The 24,888-nt window shown below is 40.9% G+C and overlaps 1 protein-coding gene across 4 annotated transcripts in view; it reads right to left on the bottom strand.

Moving 5' to 3' along the window:
• The window catches only part of plcb4b (phospholipase C, beta 4b), a 147,960-nt gene that overhangs the window by 103,537 nt on the left and 19,535 nt on the right, over positions 1-24,888 (bottom strand). For 3 of the 4 annotated variants that reach the window (XM_088089179.1, XM_088089181.1, XM_042502959.2), the window contains one exon: positions 17,321-17,387. The exons of the other annotated variant lie outside the window; for it this stretch is intronic. The gene's annotated coding sequence lies outside the window, so the exon portion shown is untranslated. The remainder of the gene's footprint in view (positions 1-17,320; positions 17,388-24,888) is intronic. 4 annotated transcript variants of the gene reach the window in all.

Below are 24,888 nucleotides of genomic sequence, written 5' to 3'. Positions count from 1 at the left end.
GAGGGGAGCTGTAGGAAGCAAGCGAGGTCCGAGCCCCCTGTCCAACCCCTGACGACGAGATAATTACGATAGATAGGAGCCCCGTGAGGCGCGCTGTTCCCAGCCTCCTCATCTAAAATGGCAGCTAGGGTAACACCCAGCGGTCCCACACCTCATAAACTAAAATTAGGCTACAGCTACATCAGTCAGCCAGTGGTGGAAGGGTTGACTAGGGACGCACGCAAATGGACACAAGTGAACAACACACGCAGAGAGGCACATCTGACGAGGCTGGCACAATAACCAAAGCTCTCCTTTAATGCATAATCCACGACAGCTATTGAGTAAAAGGCTCCGACATTAAAAATAACACATTTAGCAGCTCTGTGTAACCGAGCGAAACCGCAGGAAAGTGAGTGAGAAAACAGGCTTTTTTAGTCAGGCTCGGTTTCACGCCTCACTTCATGTTACAGCACAAATCATCACCTGATGTTTTTGGTGTTACCGTCATCATGCATTCATTTAAAATGTGACCCCGTCTAACCCGTCTGAGCAAACGTTTTTTTTAATATTCACTCACGGGAAATGAGGATCTCCAACTGCTTATGAAAGCACTACATCTCTGCAATATCTCAAAATGATCTCGAGTTTCATTTAAATAAACCAGACGAGTACTTGAGATCCTGAGAATTTAGATTTATGGGCTACTAGACACAACATTACAATAAAACTTCACAGAATACCATATCATAATAAATCAAGACCATATCCTGTTCATTACTGAATTTTCTTTTATCTTGAATGCTGCCTTGACTCGGATGACATCCAGAGCACTACTGTATGTGCAATACTGTAAGTGAATTATTCTCACTAGTCTAACAGGGAAAGTGCTTTGCTGACTGCTGAGTCATAACAGCTGCAACAGTAAAAAAAAAAAAAAAAAAAATACTGAATCAGTGGCTCATAAAAAGTATTCTAACTATTCAAATTCCATTTACACATAATTTTTCTGCAGACTTCTTTTGGAGCCTCAGAGGCAAGACCAAACATAATTTCTTTGCTCAGTGTTTATCTGGAACAGCTGTTCGGAGTTAGAGCATAAGATAAATGTTGAGAATATGACGGTTTTCATCATGCAACTTGACAACGATTGCCCAGGTACTCGTTGTTTGACCATGTATGGCCTGACTCAAAAAAATCTCAAAGTTACAGCCTGTGTTGGATCTAAGAAGGACCACGAATTATTTGTTTTAGTTTTGAACATACACTGAGTTTTGTGTCTTTGTTATCTTGCAGAAACAAAACTTTATGACTTGGCAAATCAGCAACAGGCTGTTAAATATTAGACAACATAACAGGAGAAAACTGACGGTAAAACAAACTGTCTTTGCACTGCAGCACTGAGCACAACTTTGCAGCTGTTAGGTGTATTTTTTAATGTTTTTCAATGCCGTTTTGACAGAGTTTGCTAGCAGCGTCTCTGCTCTGTAGTGAGCAGAGAGATTCCACCAAAACAGATTTTCTCATCTGACTGTGGGTATGAAAAAAGTAGTTTTCCCCAAACCTTAAACTTCACTTGTAAGTGCTTTGCTCAGGGGCACCTTGAGATAAACACACATGCATCATTCTGCGACCACAGGCCAGTATTCTGTCGGTGCACACGTCAAAACATTAACATGTAAACTCCGCGTCATGACACATGCTACTCCCATGTGTCTCGCCAGTTTGACATCCTTGAGTCCGTTATTTGTAAATGTTTTTCAAACACAGCCTCTGGTGTCCGTTTGAGCAGAGATGAGATTATTTTCTCGTCATCTTTAGCTGTGGCCTTTCAAAGAGGAAATTAAGTTGAGGATTATTGTTTTCACCTTTGGTTTCAGAAATCTGCATTTCTGTTGCCTCTTGGGCCTTAAATTTGTCATGTTTTTGCCTTTTTTTGGGGACAACAGTTTGTGATTTACCAAATGCGGAACCACATGGACTTAATTAATTTATCTTCTACTATAAATCCATATTTTTTTTTTTTTTTACTATTTTCCAAAAGTGCGTTATGTTTTTTTAAGGTGCTGTAATTCTTTATACGTTGTCATAAATACAATAATTGGTGCAATAATTCAACTACAGCAATCCTCCTGTACACTGTAGTATCACGCACACTTTTACTTTTAGTTTTATACACTGTATTGTAGCATAAAGCGCATAGTTTCAGATTTTTACATACTTTACACACTCAGCACATTATTCATTTATAAATATTCACACACTAGTGATAATTGTTTTTATTGTGCTGCTACTTATTTCTACTTTCTATAATTCTCTATATTCTTATCAGAGTGACTGTAACGACCACATTAACTGATGTGAACTGGTGAAGCCAGGTGAGAGGTATTATTAGTAATATGTATCAGATTGTAAATCTACTTTAGTAATGAAGACGATGTGTGGGTTAAAATCAAGGAAGTGGGTTTGAAGGCCCAATCCCCCCAGACACAGGCCCAATCCCAATGGCCTAAGCCCTGGACCCCCCAAACTTTACTCACATCACCTGTTAAGTGCCTGAGCGCAAATGGCTGCAAAGGCTTGAAACTAGGGATGTCCCGATCACGTTTTTTGCCCCTGATCAACTTTTAATATTGAGTATCTGCCAATATCAAGTCCCGATCTGATACTTTTGTTTTCCCAGATAATAAAGCTGCACAGTGAACACACTGTAAGCAATCGCTTTTAATTAACAGCCAGTCTTCAACGCTGAATACAGTATTTGTCTAAAAGAGTTTGGTACTGTAGTTAGCAATTCAGGACAGTATGCTGCTGTTTTAAAGTACAGGACACTACAGTGTTTTATGAAAAAAGGGTATTGCATGGTGAATTTGGAGCTCTGGATTTGCCTCTGTCCCTTTATGAGTCCAGTTTCTTTCTGTGGTGCAGCCTGTGTTTATTAACCTGAATGATCTGTATTCTGTTGAGTGCTGATTTTTTTTGTCAGCACGTTTTGGTGAGGATTACCCTTCGTTAAAAAAGAAGCCATGCTCTTCGCAGTGGTCGGTGTGGCTGTCGTAAACTGTGCACCGGTCTCCTCTGCTCTCCCCTCTGAGCAGGGCGGAGACGCACCATGCGTTATAGCTGAGAGCAAAACACAGGACTTTCAAATTCAGTGCTCATAATTTCGGAAAATAACGTAAATAAACAGTTTCATACTGCGTTTTTGATTATGGTGTTGGGTGTTTTGCAGTGTACAGGGCTCAGTCGCTGCTTTTAAAAGCAGCAGAGAGGAGAGACAGACAGCTGAGTGGAGCTGAGGTGATGAAGGCCGCGCTCCATGGTGAAAGTAAAATCATCTGTGTGACAGCTGACATTAAAAAAAGGATCGAATCTCACTGTAAACTAAATATTCCCAATCCCCACTGGTCAGAGAAAGCCTTGATTGACCCCCGATCTGATGTTTGAGAGCAGATAGGGACATCGCTATCAATGATCCATGTGTTTACTGACCTGATTATGTATTCATTTAACTTCCCTCAGATTCTAGGAACTTCACACTGGCCTCGTGCACACACAGAAACGTATTTTCAGTGCTGTCACACTGTACTACTGCTTCAAACCCACACTGCTGGGTTTGTGTTAGAAGAAAAAAACAGGAGCAATAATGCATGTTTGCAAGTCAAACATGCTGTAACATAGCTGCCTGTATGATGGTAGCATGCTCTGTATTTTACCCTTGCTCGGCCTTTATACAAGTCTGTTTAATTACACATGAACATACAGTACACGCACACTGCTGTCACACAGCTGTGTCCGGGTCTCTAATCTAAACTGTACATACAACAAAGTGTCATCACGTCCTCTTATCTGTTTGTCTTGGATATTTGCCTTGACTTAAGTTACGGTTACAAGAGTGAAGGCACCAAACAGACAACTCGTATCTGTCTACACACAAAGAGCCCTAAACTACTGACTGACTGTTGATAACAACATAACAATACAGAGATTAAATTGAAAAGTAGGGATGTCCCGATCCAAGTCATTTGATATTGAGTTATCTCATTTATCTGCCTATAATGAATCCTGATCCGATTCTTGTGTTTACCTGGATAATACAGCTGCACAATGCACACTTAAAGTACTTTAAAGTTATTAAAAGTCAATCCAGAATTCTATATAATTTTATTTTTACAACATAACAAAGTAAACAAACTGAAGATATTTTTTAGATGGCTCACAACAACAACCAACAACCACAACAACCAAAATCTGTTCAGATCGACGTCCCTAAAGCAAAATTTCATCAAATGAGGGTCCAGAACCTAATGTGTATCAATTAGGCCAAGTCCTTACAGACGCAGGTACTATTTTGAAACAAGGATTTCCCTCTCTGTCCAAATGAGAGTGTAAGAAACATTTGGGTTGCTTTCAAGAGCATGCCAAACATAAAGGGGACGATATAAAAGGTACCCTAAAGCCACACAAACAAAATAACGAGGATTTTGGCTCATCAGAAGCCTGCAAAAAACGATTACTGGCAGGCTACCTGGAGCGGTGACCTCTGTAGCTCATTCTGAAGTCTCTTAATAGAGCGGAGGAGCAACTGTACATTTTTGTGTAAAATGCAAAAAGTCTTGTCAGCAAGGTTAGGGCCAGCGCTATTTTGGTCATGTTGGCCATTGCATAAAGATGTTGCCTCATTTTTTGATGCCTCACAAAGGAAGTAACGGTGTGCACTCTGATGTCCAAAGCAGAAAACTCTGTTTTCCCTGTCTACATGTCAACACTGAGAAAAGAAAAAGCAAGGTTTTAAAGTATGTGTACGTGTGGACAAGGCCTCAGACACAAGAACATGGGAAAATAATGTCCAGGTCGAAAAATACAGAAGTTACTTTTTAACACTGTCATCCAAATCCTGAATTACATGATGGCAAACAGATTAATTTGGCTGCTGGATTTTATGATCGGTTCATTAATCATTCATCGCAGCAATCACTTATTGTATATCATTTACTCGCCCAGTCATGGAAACAGCAACACAGTCCTCAACTGTTATGTATCTTTTGCTGGCAAACATTTTAATCAAAGACAACAAATAATGCAGAATTTAGACACATCGACGACTTGTCATGCTCCGTGTAGTGTAACATTACACTCGTATTCTGTCAGATGTTCTCCGGTGCGTCTTTTTCCTCTGGAGATCACATTCAGCCCCTGACAGATAACACTGATCATTTCCCACGCATCGCCTCCCTCTGCCAGCTCCGTCAGCCGACAAACAGCTTGTTTACATCAACGCACGGAGCAAAACACTGACACTGTGAGGGTGAGAGGTCAAACCCCACCGGGGCCAGTCTTTCTAACAATGCTTCTGTAGCACTTGATAGGTCTCAGGCAAATTGCATATGACTGTGCAATATGTTCGAAAGCAGCCTCACAAATCTGCTGCCAAAGGCTTATTTAAAAAGTGAATCCTGAAAAGGTTGGCCTGTCATTAATTCATGTGTCTAATAATTTAGGCCACATTTTCATTTTCTGATACAGCAATCTTCATAATAACGTAAGTTCCATTTAGTTGAGTGTTTAATAACATGAACTTTACATTTACATCTGATAATAATACTATTGCTACCTGTGAGTGGATTTATATGGTGCAATAACTGAAAGTTTCCTCAATAATTCTTTTTACTTGCCTGTCAACATTAAATATCTTTTCTAAAGCATGACTCACTACAAAACTAAAATAAAACAATTATAATCATAATACTGCCGCATCACATTATATTGCTATTAAAATTGCATCCTAAGAATTAAAAATTAAACAGCGCTTTGGCAGCGAGTTTGGAAAGAAAGCTCTGACGCACATGGCTGCTCCCGACCCCCGTTGTTTTTGGATGAGGAGAGAAAAAGAGATGGAGTGAGGTTTGGGGAAAGAATGAAAATGAGATGAAGAGGGGAGCCTTTGATGGTCTTAAGTTCAGTTTATCTATCGATGTCACGCATTAAAGCTAGAGACAAAGTTATACATGACCAATCTGCTGTGATAAGAGACCCAGATATCTGTTTGGTTATCTGGCCTGGTGTATACAGTACGCGTTATTTCACTGATATTATTTCACTGCCTCTGTATTGACTAACGTTGCACACAAAAGTAGATTTTAATTTCACTGTTGGAAGATTTACATTCATTAAAACGAGGATGTCTCTGCAGTAAAAAGACGCTGATACTTTTGAAATCTGTGCTACATGACAGAGAAAAGAGAGGAAAGGACAGACTGATGACGAGTTAGAAAACCTACAACTACCAGAATGCACTGCACCGCTCAAGACCAATAAAAGGTCCAGCTGGTGGGTGACAAAATGCAAACTCGTACCTTTGAAACAACGGTGGCCAGCAAGAAGCAATTACATATTACATTTGAACAGTAAGCTACAACATGTTTCTGAACACATTTGAACTGAGAAAAAGGCAACTCAGCAACCGAATTTTGGTTTATATTTGATCAGCACTGCTTAGTTTTACTGTTTGATCTCAGTTTTTTCGGCCTGTTTTCACTGTGCAGGAGGCAGTGTGGCGTCCTCAAAAACTCTTTCTGTTACAGCTAAACACCACTCTAATGTGTTTATAAGAATAATTAAGGCAAGAAACAGGCGGTGCACCGACATAATCTTGATTTATATTGTCAAGTTTTACTGTTTGATCGAATTTTTGGTTCACGTTTGGGGGGGTGATCTCTCTTTTCATCTAACTCTATACTCTTTGTGGTGGTGGCATGACAGGTGGCAATACAAAACAGCAGAAGTACTGTCTGTAGTTTGAACATTTTGCATCATTTTGCATCATATCGTTTTACAAGTTTTAGCTAAAATACGACAGAGATAATTAGACATATCTTGTTGTATTCAGCTGCATAAACTTGTGAGGTGCTCCTGCAAAACCCATCTGCAGAGAAGATGGGGACAAAAAAAGTGAAGCACCTTATAAAATCTACTGCAATCAAATACAGACTATCGCCTCAAAATATACTTTTCATAGAATTATCGCCTTTTAGGGCTAAGCTCAGGCCCAAAAAATCAGGCCTAACCCTAAATGAACCCACGGTTTCTGTCCAATCCACGGTAGCAGTTTTGAGTCTGATTTAAAATTCGAATTTGTGCTGTAAAAATAGTCCTGAAGTATATTATATATGTAATATTTTTAATATTACAACATGTATCACAAGCTAAGGGCCGGAGTGTTTCCTTGCACCACTTCTCCTTCTTCTCTTCCTTCTGTTAATCTATCATATCATGCATGACAGGTTCAGTAACAAAGGCTGCGTTCCTCTGCGCGTCTACTCTGACATGATTCAAAGACAAACTGGGGGCGCCGAGTATCTCATGGCAGAGCAGGCGTCCCACGTACAAAGACCAAGTCCTCGGTGCAGCCGCAGGTTTGACTCCAACCTGCAGCCCTTTGCTGCAAGTCATTCCCTCTGTCTTTCACACTTAATCTGTCCTATTATTAAAGGCAAAAGGCATCCAAAAAAATCATTTAAAAAGAAGAAAAACTGAAAATTAACGTCACAAGTAGAATTACCTGCAGGACTTTCAGGTTGAATTATACTGAACAGGTATTCAAGATAGTGTGGAGTATTCCCAGTATCCTCACTAAGAGGAAAACTAGTTTAGTCAAACAGTCTACGTTATGACCTCTGGCAAAACAACCACCAACCCGGATACACACACACACACACACAAAAACGGACACACACATGAGCAATATCCTGGAAGCAAACTTCAACAGGTTGCCCTTCTGAGGTGACATTGATTCAAGATCGTAGACGGACTACGACATTCTGCTGCTGGCCGGTTTTTGTTCAATTGCATTACGGTGAATTAGATTAAGCTCTGCCCTATCAGACAGAATCCAGTTAGCAGAAGGGTTCATGTTTGCCTATACTTTAATGCACACATCAGTCACACACACCGCTCGTGACGCGAGACACAGAGCAGCAACACAATAAAACTGCTTCTGTTTACACTGGATAAATCTTTAAAAGTACTAGTCTTTAATTCAATGAGAGCCCTTAGCAAGGAAAACAGTGTTTTTATTACACCAATAAGACCTCTGATCTATGAGCAAACAGCACATGTTGCCGTGAAATCAATGTTACTATCGCCTGCACCTGTTTTCACATTTCATTTAGCCATTGAATAGAGTGAGAGAGGACGGTGATCGCTGAGTAAACATGTGCTCACCTTAACAAGGATGGAGATCCTGTGTGCCTTTGTGCGACCCGTGTGAGATCTCACTGGCTTTCGCACCTCCGAAACTCAACTGAAGCCGAATGTAGCCTGCCAACTTGTGGGCTAAGTGTTTCTACACAAAAAACTGACATGCAGCAAAACCGTTTTTGAACAATTTGAGCAAAGAGAGCTGCAAAACTGAGGAAAGACAGAGCAGAGGAGTGAGTGGGAAGAGCTGGAGTGTGAGACCAGCCGCTAATCACGACTGAAATTCCCCTTTAGCTTGTTTCAGTTGATCCACATTTGGGCTGCACTCTGCTTGCTGACTGTTGAGTGTCAGCTGAGGTTTCTGTGGTCCCTCCAGCTGTGTGACTTTCTGTGTGTGTGTGTGTGTGTGTGTGTGTGTGTGTGTTTGTCTTTGTCAACGCCCGTTTGTGTTCATGTGTTTTTCGACTCATGCATGTTTAAGTCTGTTTTTGTTAGCATACTTAGCCCAAAGAGTCACTAAAAGGAGCGTGTTTAACTACTATTCTGAAGATTGTGTCAACCTGCAGGTCTGACAAGTTGAGTTGTGAAGACAAGATTGCAAATTTTAATTTCCACACAGTGCTGTAAAAACAGGAAATTCAAAATCAAGGCAAAATTTTAGGTCCCTAAACCACTGGAAAAAATAGGACCCGGTGGCTCTTCTTTTAACTTATTACAGGCCCATTTAAAGGAACACTTCACTCACAAAATGATCCTTTGTAAATCAGTTACTCACCCCATGATATGTTAAATTCATGAGGAAAAGTTTGTTTTTATAGTGTTTTTGTTTTTATATACAAATAGGGAACATAATCATAATAAACTGAGGTAAATGGGGACCATGTTTAACAACAGCTAAAGTATTTAAAAACATGCATCTACGACCCTTACACAACTCCTGCAGTATAATCAAAGTCTCATTTACCCAGTTATGTTATAGGACCCACGGGACTCCACAGCAGTATCGATAAACTCAAACGTTATCAATTTACTGGTTTTGAAAAAAAGAGGAACTGGGTTTAATAGAGTTTTGATTCCCATTCCTACTCCAATATGTCAAAGTGGTTTTTGGAAACTTTTACGCTTCCCTCTTGAAGGTTCCTCAGTCTTTAAGTAACTTTATGATCACACGTTGATGGCAAACTTGTGTGCAGAATTGTTGGGCAGAGATACAAAGTCATAGCTAGTTAACAGAGATGAGTAAAAACAGCTGGCTGATGTATGCTTTTTTGGGGAGGGGTTATGTGTTGTTATATCACTATTTCTCTGGGACTGCAGATGAGGAAGTATTATGCTGTTGAGGGAAGAATGTCTTTTTCCAGGCCAAATGACCCTCTTCTTTGCCTTTTATAGATGAGGATCACCCAGCTCACTCACGCTGCTCGGTCCCGGGTTACATAATTAACTTGAGCCTGGGATACTGGAAACTGGCTGTCTTTCAGTCAAACACACTGGGGTCGGACGGAGCATATGTGCACATACAAGCACTTACCACACATGCACAAATATCATGCATACCGTGTAATAAAAATGAGATTTTCCCACCCATTCAAATGCAGCATTCAGACCCCCCTCAATTTCAAACACAAGACCTCTGTCGGGTCAGTTTCCAGGGTTCGCTCCCACTGAACAGCCAATGAAGATGTAAATTAGCTCATAAAACGCACAACCATACTGGGACACACACATCCACATGCTCAAAGAGTTCTATATATAGTCATCCACATCCACCGTCCGCCAAATTGAGTTACACAAAGAATTTAACACATGGCCTAATGGACCGAGCATCCACCTAATAAATGATGGCCTAAAGCCTCTGCCAAATGGTGGATATTAGCGTGTGAGTGTGTGTGTGTGTGTGTGTGTGTGTGTGTGTGTGTGTGTGTGTGTGTGTGTGTCAGAGAGAGTCTGCTGACCCGAGGGCCAATGACTACCCTCTCTGAGGGAATACTGAGGCCCCTCGGAGGGAACGCAAGGGAAGGAGGTGAGAGCAGGGTGAGGGCTGTCCCCGGGTTATCGGCAATCCTAATCAGAGGTATTTAGAGCACTGCATGTTTGACTGTGAGTGTGTGTGTGTGTGTTTGTGTTTGTGTGTGAGTGTTTGAAAAGGCACTTAGTCAGGGAGTTCCCTGGATGTAATGAGGTAGAGGGGCCGGGCTGACGCATTAGCACACTTAACCCCCGAGCCTGCAGCTGGGACACAGCTCTGTGGTCGAAACCTCAGCGTTGTCTCAATTACAACTACTGTTATTAGCAATTAGAACTGTGACACAAGGAATAATAAATAAGTTATTTGGGAAAGAAAAAATACAAGATAGTGGGAAAAGCTTCAAATAGATATGAGAGGGTGTTAGTGTTTTTTTGTGTGGTGGGAAAAGGGCTTTACGTTGTTTTTAAGTAGCTTTGTATGGGGAAAAGGCATCAAACATCCATTTTCCACAAAAAATAGCACTTGTATGGGAGATTTTAAATAGTGGGAAAACCCATTAGAAATAGGCACTAAAGTGCTTTCCCACGAGTATTCGTCCTTGGGTGTGTTTTTTGGGTGGGTGTGTCAAAGTCAACGTCACATATGGGCCAGAAAACAGGGTTAGTAAACAGCAGAAAGCAGCATGGAGGCCAGTGAAAATGCTTCTTCTTATTAATACCTGTTTTTTTAATAAGGTATCTCAAACTTGGTGCGGACTAAATTTGAACAATGTTTGTGTCATGGTTCCTGCATCCTCCTCCCCCTCACTGCCAGTAAATTTCCATTCACCTTCCTCTGACCTGCTCTACCTCCTAGCCACGCCCACTGCTGCAGCCTGCTCTCCCACAGCTGCAGCTCATCACCAACCAACCCGGTATTTAAGACACTCCTGTTCACACACTCATTGCCAGATCGTCCTCTGCAGCATGCACGTCTTTCCAGCACTCTCCGTCCAGATTCTCCGTTGCCGACTCTGCCTGTCCCTGACCATCTCTTCTCGCCTGCCTCCCTGTGATCCGACCTGCCTTCTGTCCCCGACCACGAACTCAGTTTCGGCGTTCCTGAAATCTGACGGATTCCCCGGTAAAGACCTCTCTGCTCAGACTCGACGATTCTTCCGCCTGATCCCTGCTGGTGCTGCTGTTTCCGTGGACGGACCTCCCGGTAACCGAACCCCTGCCTGCCCTCGACCACCCCTCCGTTCGATCCCCGACATCGCTCTCACACGTGTTGTCGGCTCACGGAGCTACGGGGTTTCCTCGCCACCGGCTACAGCGGGTACGAGCTTCGTGTCTTCGTTACTGGTGATCTCCAGAGACATTGTTTGGGCTCACAGCTCGAAGAACGAACTTTCATTCTGTGTCCAGTCTGCCATTTGTGTTGGTATTAATAAAAGTTATTACCAAGCGCCAGTGAAGCGTACTGTTCTGCATTTGGGTCCTCCTCCCGCCCATTACAGTTTGAGCTCTGCTTGGACAGAGACGGGGTATTTTTTTGGTGACCTGTCATTGTATCGTGCTGTAAAAGGGGCTGAAATTATTATTAACCTTTTATTATCATATTTTCATCACACCCTGCGATTGTCTGGTGACCCCTCCAGGGTTTACCTCGCCTCTTGCTGGGATAGGCTTCAGCCAGCCTTTTACGAGGACAAGCGGTTAGGTACAATGAACGAATATTTCCATCAGTGCTGATTGTAGCTGATTGGTGCTAGAGCTGATAAATACTGATGACTATTGCAAAGTCACTTGACACAGGAGTAAAGGCCAATTGTGGGTTTTCCTACTTAAGACAAAAGGAAAATATGAGAGGTTTTTTTGTCCAGTGGGAAAGGGGCTTTACTTTGATTTTAAGTAGCTTTATATAGAGAAAAGGTTTTGAATACCCATTTTCCACCAGAATTAGCACATGTATGGGATAATTTTAACAGTGGGAAAGGTGTTTTTTTCTTGTATCACAGTCATCATCACATATGGGCTGGTAAAAAAACAGTAGTAAGCAGCATGGAGGCCAGTGAAAATGTTATGGTGTTACTTCTTTTTAATATCTGTTATTTATTAAGCCTCTCAAACTTGGTGCAGACTAAATTGTGAACAATGTTCGAGCTCTGTTTGGACAAAGGCAGAGGGTATTTTTGGCAGCTTGTCACTGCAGTGAATGCCATTCGTCACCTTTCGCACTAAAGACAAAAGCCAGATGTTAGCAGGTGTTTGTGGATTTTTTGTCCAGTGGGAAAGCAGCTTTTCAGTTATGTTTGAAGTAGCTTGGTATGGGAGGAGAAGGAGTCTAAATATTACTTGAAATCCTCAGTCTTTGCACACTGATGAATATGTGTAACTGAAGCCACCAAATGGAATATGGAAAAGATAATTTTTCATGAGGAGATGGTATCCGTGTCTGGTTAATAATAGAAACATCCCACCGGAAAACTGGTATTAGAAAGACTTAAAAGTCTACCTTATACTGTTGATTTTAAAAAAGTGTTTTGACATACCAGGGTTGAAATATCTTCTAAAAAAATTGACTGATGTGGTTGTGACTGACGGTTGTGCAGCCTGTGCAAACAGCAGTATAATTTCTACTCTGACAGACTGATTACTCCAAAATTAATCTCAACCGCTTCTGAACTAGACTCACCTTTCTTTTGTTTTAGCTCTCCTTTGATCAAAGCTCCTGCTTAGGAAGTAACACTGAATGTGTTGTTGTGTGAACAAAAGTATCAGTTAATTTGCACAAACTTTGATTAATCTTTTTACTATTTATAGAAGTATTTCACTGCTGGAAAGATGGCCTGTTTTTATGCAGCTGAAAGACACAAATACTTTTAAAAAGTGGTGCTATGTGACCAGAGAACAGGAGGAAAAAGGGCTGTTGCATTTGCTTTTACTCAAGCGGTACAAAACGTACAACTGGCAGGATGCACTGTGTTGCACCGGACCAATAAACACTCCTGCTGGTAGGTGACGGCAATCTTGTGTGACAGTTAACCCTTTCAACCCTGGACAAAATCAGTTTTCTTGTGCTGTATTTAGATGCCTTTCAGAAGCTTTTAGACCCTTTGAGACCTGAGCCGGTTGGTTTGATTTCTCTTTATAACATGGGAAAAAAAGGCAATGACTGACTTTTCAAGAAATGTCCCACAAATTGCAAGAAATTATGTTACAAGTTAATTGACTAAAAAAAGAGGGGATGATTATTAGAAAATTATCCAAATATTTAAATTAAATTAAATTAAAATGTATAATCATAATAATATTAGATTTAAAAATGTGTTACAGAAAAAAACCTAAAACATATATGAAGTAATAAATGATATATATGAAATAAATACTTTTTATTTTCAGTACTTTTTTAGGCCATTTTCTTGTTTGTTTGTTTTTTTTAACTTTATTTTGTTTGCATATTTTCAGAAAAGGTTCTTGCAACTTTTACTATTTTTTTTTCTAATTTTTGATACATGTCTTGTTAAGTTGCTTGTTGTTTTCCCCTTTTTTTGAAAACAATCAAACCAATTTGCTCGGGTATTTCACAGGGTTTAAGAATAAGCTAAAACAGGTTTCTGAAAACATTTTAGGTGAGAAACAGGCAACGCAGAAACAAAATCTTGGTTCATACTTTATCAGCACTGCTTAGTTTCACTGTTTGATCCGAGTTTGGGAGAGAGGGATGGCTCTCTATCCTTTGATCCACTTCTATACTCTGCGTCCGTGGTGCGGACATAAAGAAATGCAGAGGTGCATTTGACAGATGTTTATCTCAGTGCATGTGAGATAAACCGGAAGATCAGGGTGCTGGGACAATGAAAGGAAGTTTACTTCATTTACAAAAACTACAAATATTATTATGACATAAAACTGATTGAAAGTCTGCAAAATTAATACAGAGCAGTTTATATTAGCACTACATAACTGTCCTCCTAACAGAATCAGTTGATACAGAAGACGGCTACCCATGTTATAATACTCCCGGAGGCATGTGAGGACACGATGAGGATCTAACTCGAGGATTAGTCTAATCTTGGCATAAATGGATTGATGTTTCACTTGGAGGTGATGAAGGTAGGTGCAGCACAACCTGCAAAAGCTGGTTAATTTGAGCATTGAAGTTAGGTAACTGGCCCTTGCAGAGCAATGCCTGCAGAGTGGAAACACCAAATTATCCCAAAATTACTATGTTACATCACAGAAACAGTGCTGCACTGTGCTGTGTGTGTGACGGTCTCATTTAGACCAGATTAGGAGGTCGAAGGTTTGGTTTGCCCAGCTACACATACCCTGGCGAGGGCTCTCTGGGACCGGGTTTGCCCAAAAATGGTCAAAAATACTAAAGACACACACACCCACACACAACATATTCCGATTGACCTGTGTGAAATGATGAGAAGCCTCCGAAGTTCATTTGAAAAGGATTCAATTTTCCTCAGATAAAAGTAATCGGCTTGGGGTTTATTGTTTGTGCTGGTTACTGCACCTGAGGCGCTACCAAAAGGAGATTAAAATGTTCCAGATGAACGGATACTCAATGATACAAACTCCATCTCAGAGGAAAATTGTCACATCTGAAATGCCAGCCGAAGATGCAGCGTTACACTCATTCTCCTCACTGCTGGTCATCTCTGCGGGGGGACACGGGGGAACCCAGCAAAGGAAGAAGCACAAAAAATGAGCGATAAATAGAAGCTTGAGAGTCTGACACGAGGGGAACTGGGCAGGAGGACGACAGTGGGAGGGTGTAGAGTTTGCTCAGAAATATGGGGTTTCTCCAATTGCCCAAATAAGTACCTATTAAAGCAGAATTTGTGCCCAGCTGAGCTACCGAAGTCAGCCAGGAGAAAGGAGCTGTGGAAATAGAACATGTCCATATAGAGAAGGAGCTGTGCAGAGAGGGTGCAGGAAAGGAGCAGGAAGGGGGCAGGGGTTAAATGCTTCCCCAGAGTGTGTGCTTTCCACTGGTGTAAGCCCAGTGAAGAGTCCCCGAGTCCCGGCTGACTGACACAGCCTGAGGGCCCTACTGTGAGCATGATTGAGCACAGGCAGCTGAACTGTTGCCCGAGGAATTACAGCTTTTAAATCGGTTCCACATTCAAGTGCCATGTTTACAGATGTTTGAAAACACTAATGATGAGAGACTGGAGATTTCCTATCAGGCTTTGCAGCTTCAGTCAGTCTTTCCCAGCCGGCGAGGTTTTGACTCCTGGACTGACAGAGAAAAGAGAGACGACGGAGACAGAAAGAGGAAAACCTGTCTTGACAAACACCCCACAGATGTTGCTCCTCTCTGACACCACTGGTCTCCATAGCAACCTGCCGGCCAGTAATAGCCTCCAGCTCGCCTGGCTGCAGCGGCGTCATGAAGACGCACACACAAACACACACATGCATCATGCACACACACACACAAATCGGCAAATTTCAGCCTCTGAATGGGATCCCAGTGTGTATTTATAGAGACAGAGGGACTCACCAGCCCACCCAACCCAACCAGCGCCTTAGGCCTGACCAGAGAACACACATATCTAAACAGAGACCATTTTACCCTAACATTAAAAGCCTCAGACACACAAACACACAAACACACACACACACACACACACACAAACACTGCCACAAAAACAGGTCCACCAAGTCCCTCGATTCCAGTAAACAAGCCCTGTAATTGGTGATAACAGATCAACAGATTGCCGGGACTTTTACATTAGAGCTGGCTTGTGTTGTTGTTTTTCCAGGTACATGCAAAAAGCACTGGTGATTTGTTTGCTTAATATTAATGTGCACATTCGTTTAGACATGGAGAATTTATTCATAATTGATGACAACTCTCTCTACCTTTTGTGAGGCACCATCATGAGCACATAACATGGCTTCCTGTAACAAATGTTAGCGCATTCCCACATTAAAGAAGTATTTCACTGCTGGAAAGATGGTCTTGTAATAATTATAGGCTGTCTATGAAGTAGAAAGACTTAGCTTAGACCTAAAGCTTAAAGTATCCATTTAAGACTCTGCACAACATAGTTTTCATTCAGAAGTGAAACTTTTTGCCAACAGGTGTCTTTGAAGGTGCCAAACTAAGGTGCCAGAGTCCCGAAAACAGCATCAAAACAGAGATTTTTTATCAAAAAAAAGTGCCAGTGGAGGATCCTCCCAAAAGAGGTCCTAGATGAGCCCTATATCCTAAAATCTCAAAACCGCCAGATATCCTAGACACATCCAAAATCCCAGAAATGTGCTAAAATCCCAGAATTACCCTAAAATCCTGAAAACATCCTAAAATCTTAGAAACATCAAAAAATCCCCGAAATGCCCTCAAACTCTAGAAACATCCTAAAATGCAACGCAAATGTGCTAAAGAATCTTAGAAACATGCTAAAATCTTAAAAACGGCCCAAAATCCGAGAAACTTACAAAATATTTTAAATGTCCTAAAATCCTTGAAACCTGCAAAAATCCCAAAAATGTCCTAAAATAATAGACAAGTCCTAAAGTCCTAGAAACAACCTAAAATCCTGGATATGAGCTAAAATGCAAGAAATGCCCTAAAATCCTGGAAGTGTGCTAAAATCCTTGAAATGTCCTAGAAACTTAGAAACATGCTAAAATCTTAAAAATGCCCCAAAATCCTAGAAATGCTCTAAAATCCTGAAAACTTGCTAAAATACTTTAAATGTCCTAAAATTCTTTAAAAAACATGCTAAATTCTAGAAATGTACTAAAATCCTAAAAGTGTCCTAACATCCTATAAACTTGCAAAAAAATGTAAAAAGTGCCTAAAATAATAGACAAGACCTAAAATCCTAGAAACATCCTAAAGTCCTAGAAACATGTATGCTGCGACAGCCCTCCGAGCAAAGCAAGTTGAGTATTCCCGGTTAAGATTATTCATCTAGACGAGAAACACACAGATCCTCTGTCTCCTCAGCTGTATATATAACGTGCACCTATCGTTTGCTGTAAACCCTGCCGCCTTCACACAATGCCTTTCCGTGTGCATCAACAGGAAATGATGCTCCAGTCTAGAAAGGTGACAGCAATTTGCAGTTCAGGCCCGGCAGTGAGCTGATGATTACGTAAAGGATTTGAAAACACTGAAAGCCTCTAAACTGTATATGTGGGAGGTGAATCTGAGTGCACTTACCAGGTGACAGACAGAGGGACAGAAAATTGAGGGGAGGGGAAACACTGGAGGACAGCACTGGACCACTCTGAAAAGGAGATTAACAGATGGGAGAAAGAAGAGAGAGAGGGGACGGAAAGTGGGGAATAAAAAAAAGGACAAAAATGAATAAATTAGTGAAGTGTAATTTGCAGACATCCACTATGCGGCTGACTTCATTATTCAGCTTCATCTTGTACACTTACAGTAACATTACAGATGCTTGTAATGCCTTCCGGGGAGAGTCTGACACACAAACACGTCTCCGCACAAGCACGCTCAACACACACTGGGGTGTAATCACGCGCCCCCCTCCCCTCGCGCTCCTCATCCTATTTGGCTTGTGCAGAATTTTAATCATTCCTCTGGCTTCTGCTTAATAAACTTTTAATAGGAACCTGCTTCCCTTAAGAAAGGCTGCCGTCGTCAGAGAGATCGGTGGAAATGAGCTGGCAAATTAGACAAACGGCACCACCTCCGCATCTGCTGCGCTGTAGCTTCAGAGCGGAGGGTACAGTAAGTCACCGAGGATGACAAGAGTCTGCTAAAAGCCTCGAATGTAAATGTGAAGCACAGACTGGGTCAAGGGGACGCACAGAAAGACGGAGAGAAGGAGTGAAACAGGAACAAAACTATAGATGGAAAAGAGGATAATCCTCCACTTGACAAGCCAACTTATATCTTTACGTCCGCACCGAGAACAAGACAGACTCCTTAACATTTCCTGTACTTAGCGGCGACTGCGCTTCTGCTTGTGTCTCTCGTCACCTCATCACCACCGCTCCATCTTGCTGTGCCCAGCGCAGGAGAGGAACTGTGGCGGTAATGGTTTCTATACACAGACACTTTGCAAGATAAACTTTGCAAGACAAGCGTAGACACTGCAGCAGAGAGTTCAACAACTAAGCGAGGAAAAAGTTGCTGTTCTGCAGATTGTATTTATATCTGGGAAAATCTGAGGCTTCTTTTAATGTGGATTTTTCTAAACTAAGTGAAAATAATGTAACCTGTGACTGATCCCTTTGTTCCATCTTGCAGAAGGCTTATCACACATAAGGATATATCTTAAAGAAGAGGAAACAACAATGACCTACACTGACCTTTGTCATCCGAAATGTTTATATACGGACCATACGGCAGCAGTTACCCGATGACTTATCTTTGTCTGGCTTCAGTCTGATAACAAATACACTTATATTGTGAAAAAGACGTAAATCAGTGAATATATATTTTTTAGTGTCACAACGCCCACACAATGACTCATTCCATCATCGAGATTGTCTTGAAAAGCTGTAAGATTAAATTATTTTTTCCCTATTCAAGTTAGCAGAGTGCTAAAACACGATCTCTGGTGGGCTTCACGATGCAGAAGATCCAGGTAATTTTATGCCCAGTAAGTCAAACGTTTTTTTGCTTCGTGCACCAGTGAGCAGCTTTCATGGAGATGACCGCCCCCCTGTCTCCAATGCATATTCAGATGCCTTAATATATTCATGGAGAAAATCTGACTAAAGATGGAAACAGAGTTATAATTCTGTCTGATATCAGGAAACCAAATGGTTGTTTTCTTGTTTAAATATGATTTCAGTTTAATGTCAAGTCTTCTGTTGTTGAAAAGGACATTTCTGAAACCCAAACGCAGTGAAATGCATTTTGCACTCTATCCAACAATGCATGCAACGTAACAATGTTATCCTGGAAAACATTTGCCACTCTCATTTCCATTGTTTGGTCATTTAGACAGCCTTTCTGCCTATTATTTCCTGTGTGACCATTTCCTGGAGGATTTGTGTTTCCCAGAGGAACCATCTTTATAACTATCTGAGTCACGTCAACACTCACACAGCATTGTCCTTTTGCAAAACGCAGACCAGAGTAGCACCAAGGTTATAGATATACTATGTTGAACACCAATGCTAAATGCTGAAAGGAAATTCAAACTATACAAAGGTGAGGTTCTTGATTATTACTCTACTACTACTACTGCTACTGCTAATAATAATAATATAATAAAAAAAAACACACATGATAGCAACCAGTCCCATCTCCATGTGAGGTGGAATTCGGTCCATTAGGCACTTGTTAGGATTTCCTTGAGGGTTTGAATAGATGGAGTGTTTGATGCTCTAACAATAGTGAAAATTGAAATAACGGTGCCTCTCTGTTGCTGTGAATCATTATTATGAAGGGCAGCAAGACACCTCATTAAAGTGTGGACATGAAATACATATTTCACAGAAAGTGATTCACTCCAGGAGGGAATTAAACAGAAAAAAATCAATTAGTAATCAGAAACTGATTAAAGGAGTCAATATTTCTGCAACGGATAATCTCACATTGATCAACTCAATATTGACCATCTGCCTTCTGTCTATCTGTCTCTCTCCTCTCCACGTGGATGGGCCTCTCCCACAGTGGCAGCTTATGCCGATCAGATATTCTACATGTCAAGTGGTCTCACGGGCCGAGAGCTGTTCACAGGCCTCTTCAGCCCGGGGAGAGGATCAGTGGGTGCGCTCTGCACCAAAAAAGGGAAGCCATGTCACATATACACAAACTGGAATTTATGTCCTGATGAGTGTTTTTGGTGAGAATCCAGAAAAAGATACATAGACAGCTACAGTAAGTGGAGAAGACACAGATAAATACACAATTTGTCTGACTTCTGTCTGTGGAAATGTTGCTACGGTGTTTATATGCACTAAATACAGCGTAATATAGGGCTGGGTGATATGGCTTTAAAATAACATGGCAATATTTTAAGGCTATATCATGACACACGATATATGTCTTGATATTTTTAAATATCTTTTAAACTAATGCTAACTACTAAAATACAAAATTATTGAATGACCTGCAGTCATAAAGTTAAATAAAATAGATGCTGTCATATAATAAAGTTGAATACATCAGTGTAACAAAAAAAAATAAAATATGGTTATAAGGAGGTTAAATAAAGTACGTTTAAAATGAAATTTTAAAAATTATTGTAATTAAATAAACCAAAGCAAGAACCATGGTACTTTTATTTTGAAGGCCAGAAGAGTCGAAGCTTTGTTGTGGACTCGAAGCTTCAGGTCAACAGTTGGATGTTAGCGTTAGCAGACAGTTAAAGAGATACCGCAGCGTCTTTAACCGTGAGGATTCATTCACTGTCAGTGAGCAACAACCGAACACACATCACAAAATGTGACTTAAATAGTCACAGTCGGAGCTCTACAAACACAATGCCTCACATGCTCACACTGCCACTCATTAAGTTATAATGTTACCACTGCGCCGTTAAACGTGATGATTTGTTCAATGCAAGATGGAATCAAACTAACAGCTCTCCAGTTCATATATTACTAATAATAGTCAGGGTCTAGAGCTCTGCAAAAGCCCTGCTTTGTGTGTGTGTCTGTGGGAAGCAGAGAGCCGTAGAGAGAGCGAGAGAATCAAAACACCAGTGGCTTTTAAAAACAGCGCAACAATTTATACTCATGTTTGTGATATATTCATTTCATATATCGCATGAAGAACAAGCCAAAGTACCTTGAGCATATTCCATAAATCTTCTTCACCTAGTGTAATGTGTTGTTATCAGTTGGTAATGCTAGCAATATTTTTCTTGGCTTAAACTGGCATTGCTGACAATATCTCAGTTTTTCGACTTGTACTGGTCATTCTCACCTCGGACCTTCAACTCCCAAGATAAACGCCTCCACTATTAATATACACGTGACTGCGACTGCCACTTACACAAACTGTAATATCTGCATGTAACATCATAAATTGCATTTATTAATTTTATTTCTACTACTTTTGTTATAACTTGTGTTATTGTTACCATTATTGCGGTGCATTTCTCCCCCTCTCTTCCCTCTTGCTCTCTTTCCTACATGTCATTTTGTAATTTACTGTAATTTATTTGTTTTTTACAACATCTATTACACATCTGTCCGTCCTGGAGGAGGGATCCCTCCACAACCGCTCCTCCTGAGGTTTCTACCATTATTTTTTCCCCATTATAGATTTCTTTTTGGGGGGGGCTTACTTAGTTGATGTGAGGGTCTCAGGACAGAGAGACGTCATACGCTGTAAAGCCCTCTGAGGCAAACTGTGATTTGTGATAATGGGCTTTAGAAATAAAATTGACTGGACTATTGATCGATTTCTAAAAATAAGCCTTGTCCCCTTCAAACCCAAAAGAACTAGACCAGCAAACACAAGCGCAAAAAGCCATGGAAACTCCCAGCAAGCACCATCATTACCAGTATATAGACTGAAGATGGATACACAATATCACACAAAGGAAGGATGTACTTTGCTACCTGATTGCCTCTCTCTCTCTGCTCTTCCTGTGTGTGTATTTTTAGAGCGTGTTATTCTGAGTAACATCCAGCGGTGCAGTAATAAGACCTTTGATTAGGGCAACAGGTAAGAGGCTGGTAATCTCACCCCCGCCTGCCAGATTTAACTGGTGTAAACAGTGGCAGCTCCAGCATCATCACTCAACCAATGACAGCTCTACAGGGGGGAAACCCACAGCGCTGCTGATTAAAAGGACAGCGCTGTTAACAACCACACACACTCCCACAGGTATCACAGGAGGGGATATGGCAGGGGAAGTGACACTATACATGTCACCTGGAATAGCCTCACCTTAAAATAACGCACACATGCAAACTTTCCCACACATTTAGGAAAAAATGACATTAATTGTAAAAATAAACACGTGTTTTCCTGTCATATATACAAAGTAAATAACCACATTGACTGGAAAGGTGATTAGGATTTCTACAGCTTATGGGAAGCTAGATTGGTTACCGAAATTGAACAAGGACAATTTTATTTTGCCAAGATTTTTATTGTAACAAAAATACGATTTTTTGTCCAGTGAAGAAATTAGATTATTTACGTCCAATACTGGAAAAATAACTATTTTTAGGGCAGAGCACAGAGAAGACAATGAGCATATTATATTTACATATAGGTATCTTTATAGTTTACTGAAAGAAGTGGGAAGTATCTGGCATTTCTGGCCCATTTTCTAGACGATTACGTGTTTTTCATCCTACATGTGAGATCCACTGCTTGGATTCCCATCATGATGAGTCTAAGAAAAGTATTTTATCAATTGTTTAACAAAAAAAAAAAAGGTAGCAATAACTTTGAGATTTTACGATGCAACGTCAGAATAAAGGTGAATAAAATCCACTTCCCATGTCTCACAACTCGGGCCTCAGTTTTAGATCAATGAAGTCGACGCTTTTTAAAACTTTTTAAGGATCTGTGCCGGAAACCCTGGTGACAGCGCTCAAAATGTCTGTTATAAACCAGCTTAGACCTAAGCGGGCAGATTAAGAGCTAAAAGCATATGTCCCCGCCTCAGGAAATCGACCCAACCTGTACCCTGACATGCAGCTCTCTGTGGGGCTCACTGTCGGCTGCTTGGCTGCCGCGAACGGCACCTGTCAGGGTACTGAGAGGATAACGCTCATGTCAGCTGTCTTCCTCCTTTATATTGCTCTTTTGAGAGTCGCAGTGAAGGGGACGCTGACTCTCTGACCGAAAGAGCACTCTGAGAAAACCCCGCCTCCTGTTTACGGTGCAGCTGTGTCCCACAGGGCGGCGGGGTTCCTGAGAGGGTCCGTGTCGGGTCACCAGACTGGAAAGTACTGATTCTGTGGCCAGATAACTGAAGCAGTAAGACCCCAAACAGGGAGGTTAATTCCAACACTGTATCTTTATTTCAGCGTATGAGTCTGTCAGATGGAAAAAAGACAAACAGGAACACGAAACTGTCGTACGTTTACATGCAAAGTCGGGAAACAGGTTTAGCTCGATTAGACCATTTAACTCTTAGGGACTGTTTGGCGCACATTACACTTTTAATTTTTCATTTTTTAAAATATTTTTGGCTGTGTTCATGCATACGGCAAACATTTTGGCAAGATTGTGTATTTTTGTTTGATCTTGGAGTTTCCAGATCAGTTCCTACATTAAATCTAAAATACACTGCGGAAACTAAATTGTTACATTCATACTGTTAAGTGCAAAAACAAATTGACACTGAAACCCACAAAAATGACATTTTTGATCCTGCAGCCATCAAAGCATAAAAACGTACATTGTATTATTTCTGAGCGTCATATTTATTTTTTATCACCTAAAGAAAATGTAAAAAATGTTTCAAAAAAGTGAATAAATGAATTCCCAAAAACATCTAGCTATTCTTTTAAAACTTCTTCAAAAGAGTTGAAATTCCTTTCTGCCTGTCTCGGTTTTCAGATTCTGTATCTGTCCTCAGCTTCCCTCTGTTGTGGTGTGGGTTATCAGCTTGGTTTCCAAACCAATTTTGTTTACTTGGCATGACATGAGTGAAATAAATAAATATATTGCGGGCCACTGCTTTTGTACAAATATTGCATAATCTGCAGCTGCTGTTCCTATTATCTGCAGAGAACTGCTGACATTTATGAAGGCTATTAACATTTTGCAACATTTAGCTGTGTATCAAATATTCTTACTCAGCATAAGGAACCGTGAATTTATCCTAAATGCATCAGATGTGGAATTCCTTAAAAAAAATGACGAACTTATTTTGATGATATCGGCATTTTCTGTAGTGTTTTCTTCTGAAATGTGGCTTGTGGAGAAAAAGAAGAATACGCTGAATGAATTACCTAAATGTTTTTTGCCATTTTTTACAATAAAAAGTGCATTTTTTTAATATAAAGATACATCAGAGACAACACGCCAGCCAAAAGACAAGCACTGCATTGACTGGACTCACATGACTCTCTTAATGTCTCTTCTGTAAAATGTGGGTGAAATGGAAATGGGAGGTAAAGACAAAAGGAGAGGAGTCCTGAGAGAAGCAGAGAACACGAGGAGAGAAAGGCAGTCCGACAGAGAGAGAGAGCTGCACACGAACCAAAACATCTCACATACACTTTGACTTTTCAATTTTTTCTTTTCTCTGTGATGCTGTCAGGAGGCAGCTCCCCGAGGGGCCGAAGAGAGAGGCAGCCAGAGAGAATAAAACCCAGGCAGAGAGAAAAGGTGAGAGGGAAAGTCTTTCTACTTAGTGAGTCAGAGAGAGAGCACAGAGAGAGAACATCACTCTTTTTGCCTCGGAGAATGACGGACCGCTGTCTTTAAGAAGGACAAAATAAGGCCGCACACACTGGAAGAGCACTTCTCCCACTCAAACAATGAGCTGGCTAATTAGAGGATTACATTAGCAGCAGAGATGGAGTCCAGGATCCAGCACAGTCACAAGGACATGTTCTTTACTACCAACGACAGGAAACCATTCAACCTCAGCTAATTATGAGAGCTATTATACATCCTTTCTGTGCATGTATGACACGGAGCATTGCACACATGAAGTCTCTGCAAAACACAGAAGTGCTTCAGTGTCATTCTCATGCAATATGTAAAATCTTTCATGTCGGCTTTCAAACTTAAGTCTTCAGTTGTTACATCAACATCCCATTATGACTTTACTCAAACAGGACAATAACATCACAGATGGGGCTGGGATTCACACACCATATCTGGCA

The sequence above is a fragment of the Plectropomus leopardus genome, chromosome 16 (assembly GCF_026936395.1).
Source record: "Plectropomus leopardus strain MGB_pleo_1.0 chromosome 16, ASM2693639v1, whole genome shotgun sequence".
Classification (NCBI taxonomy): Eukaryota; Metazoa; Chordata; class Actinopteri; order Perciformes; family Serranidae; genus Plectropomus; species Plectropomus leopardus.
Note: the sequence above shows the minus strand (reverse complement) of the source record. Positions and strands in the feature narration are given on the sequence as shown.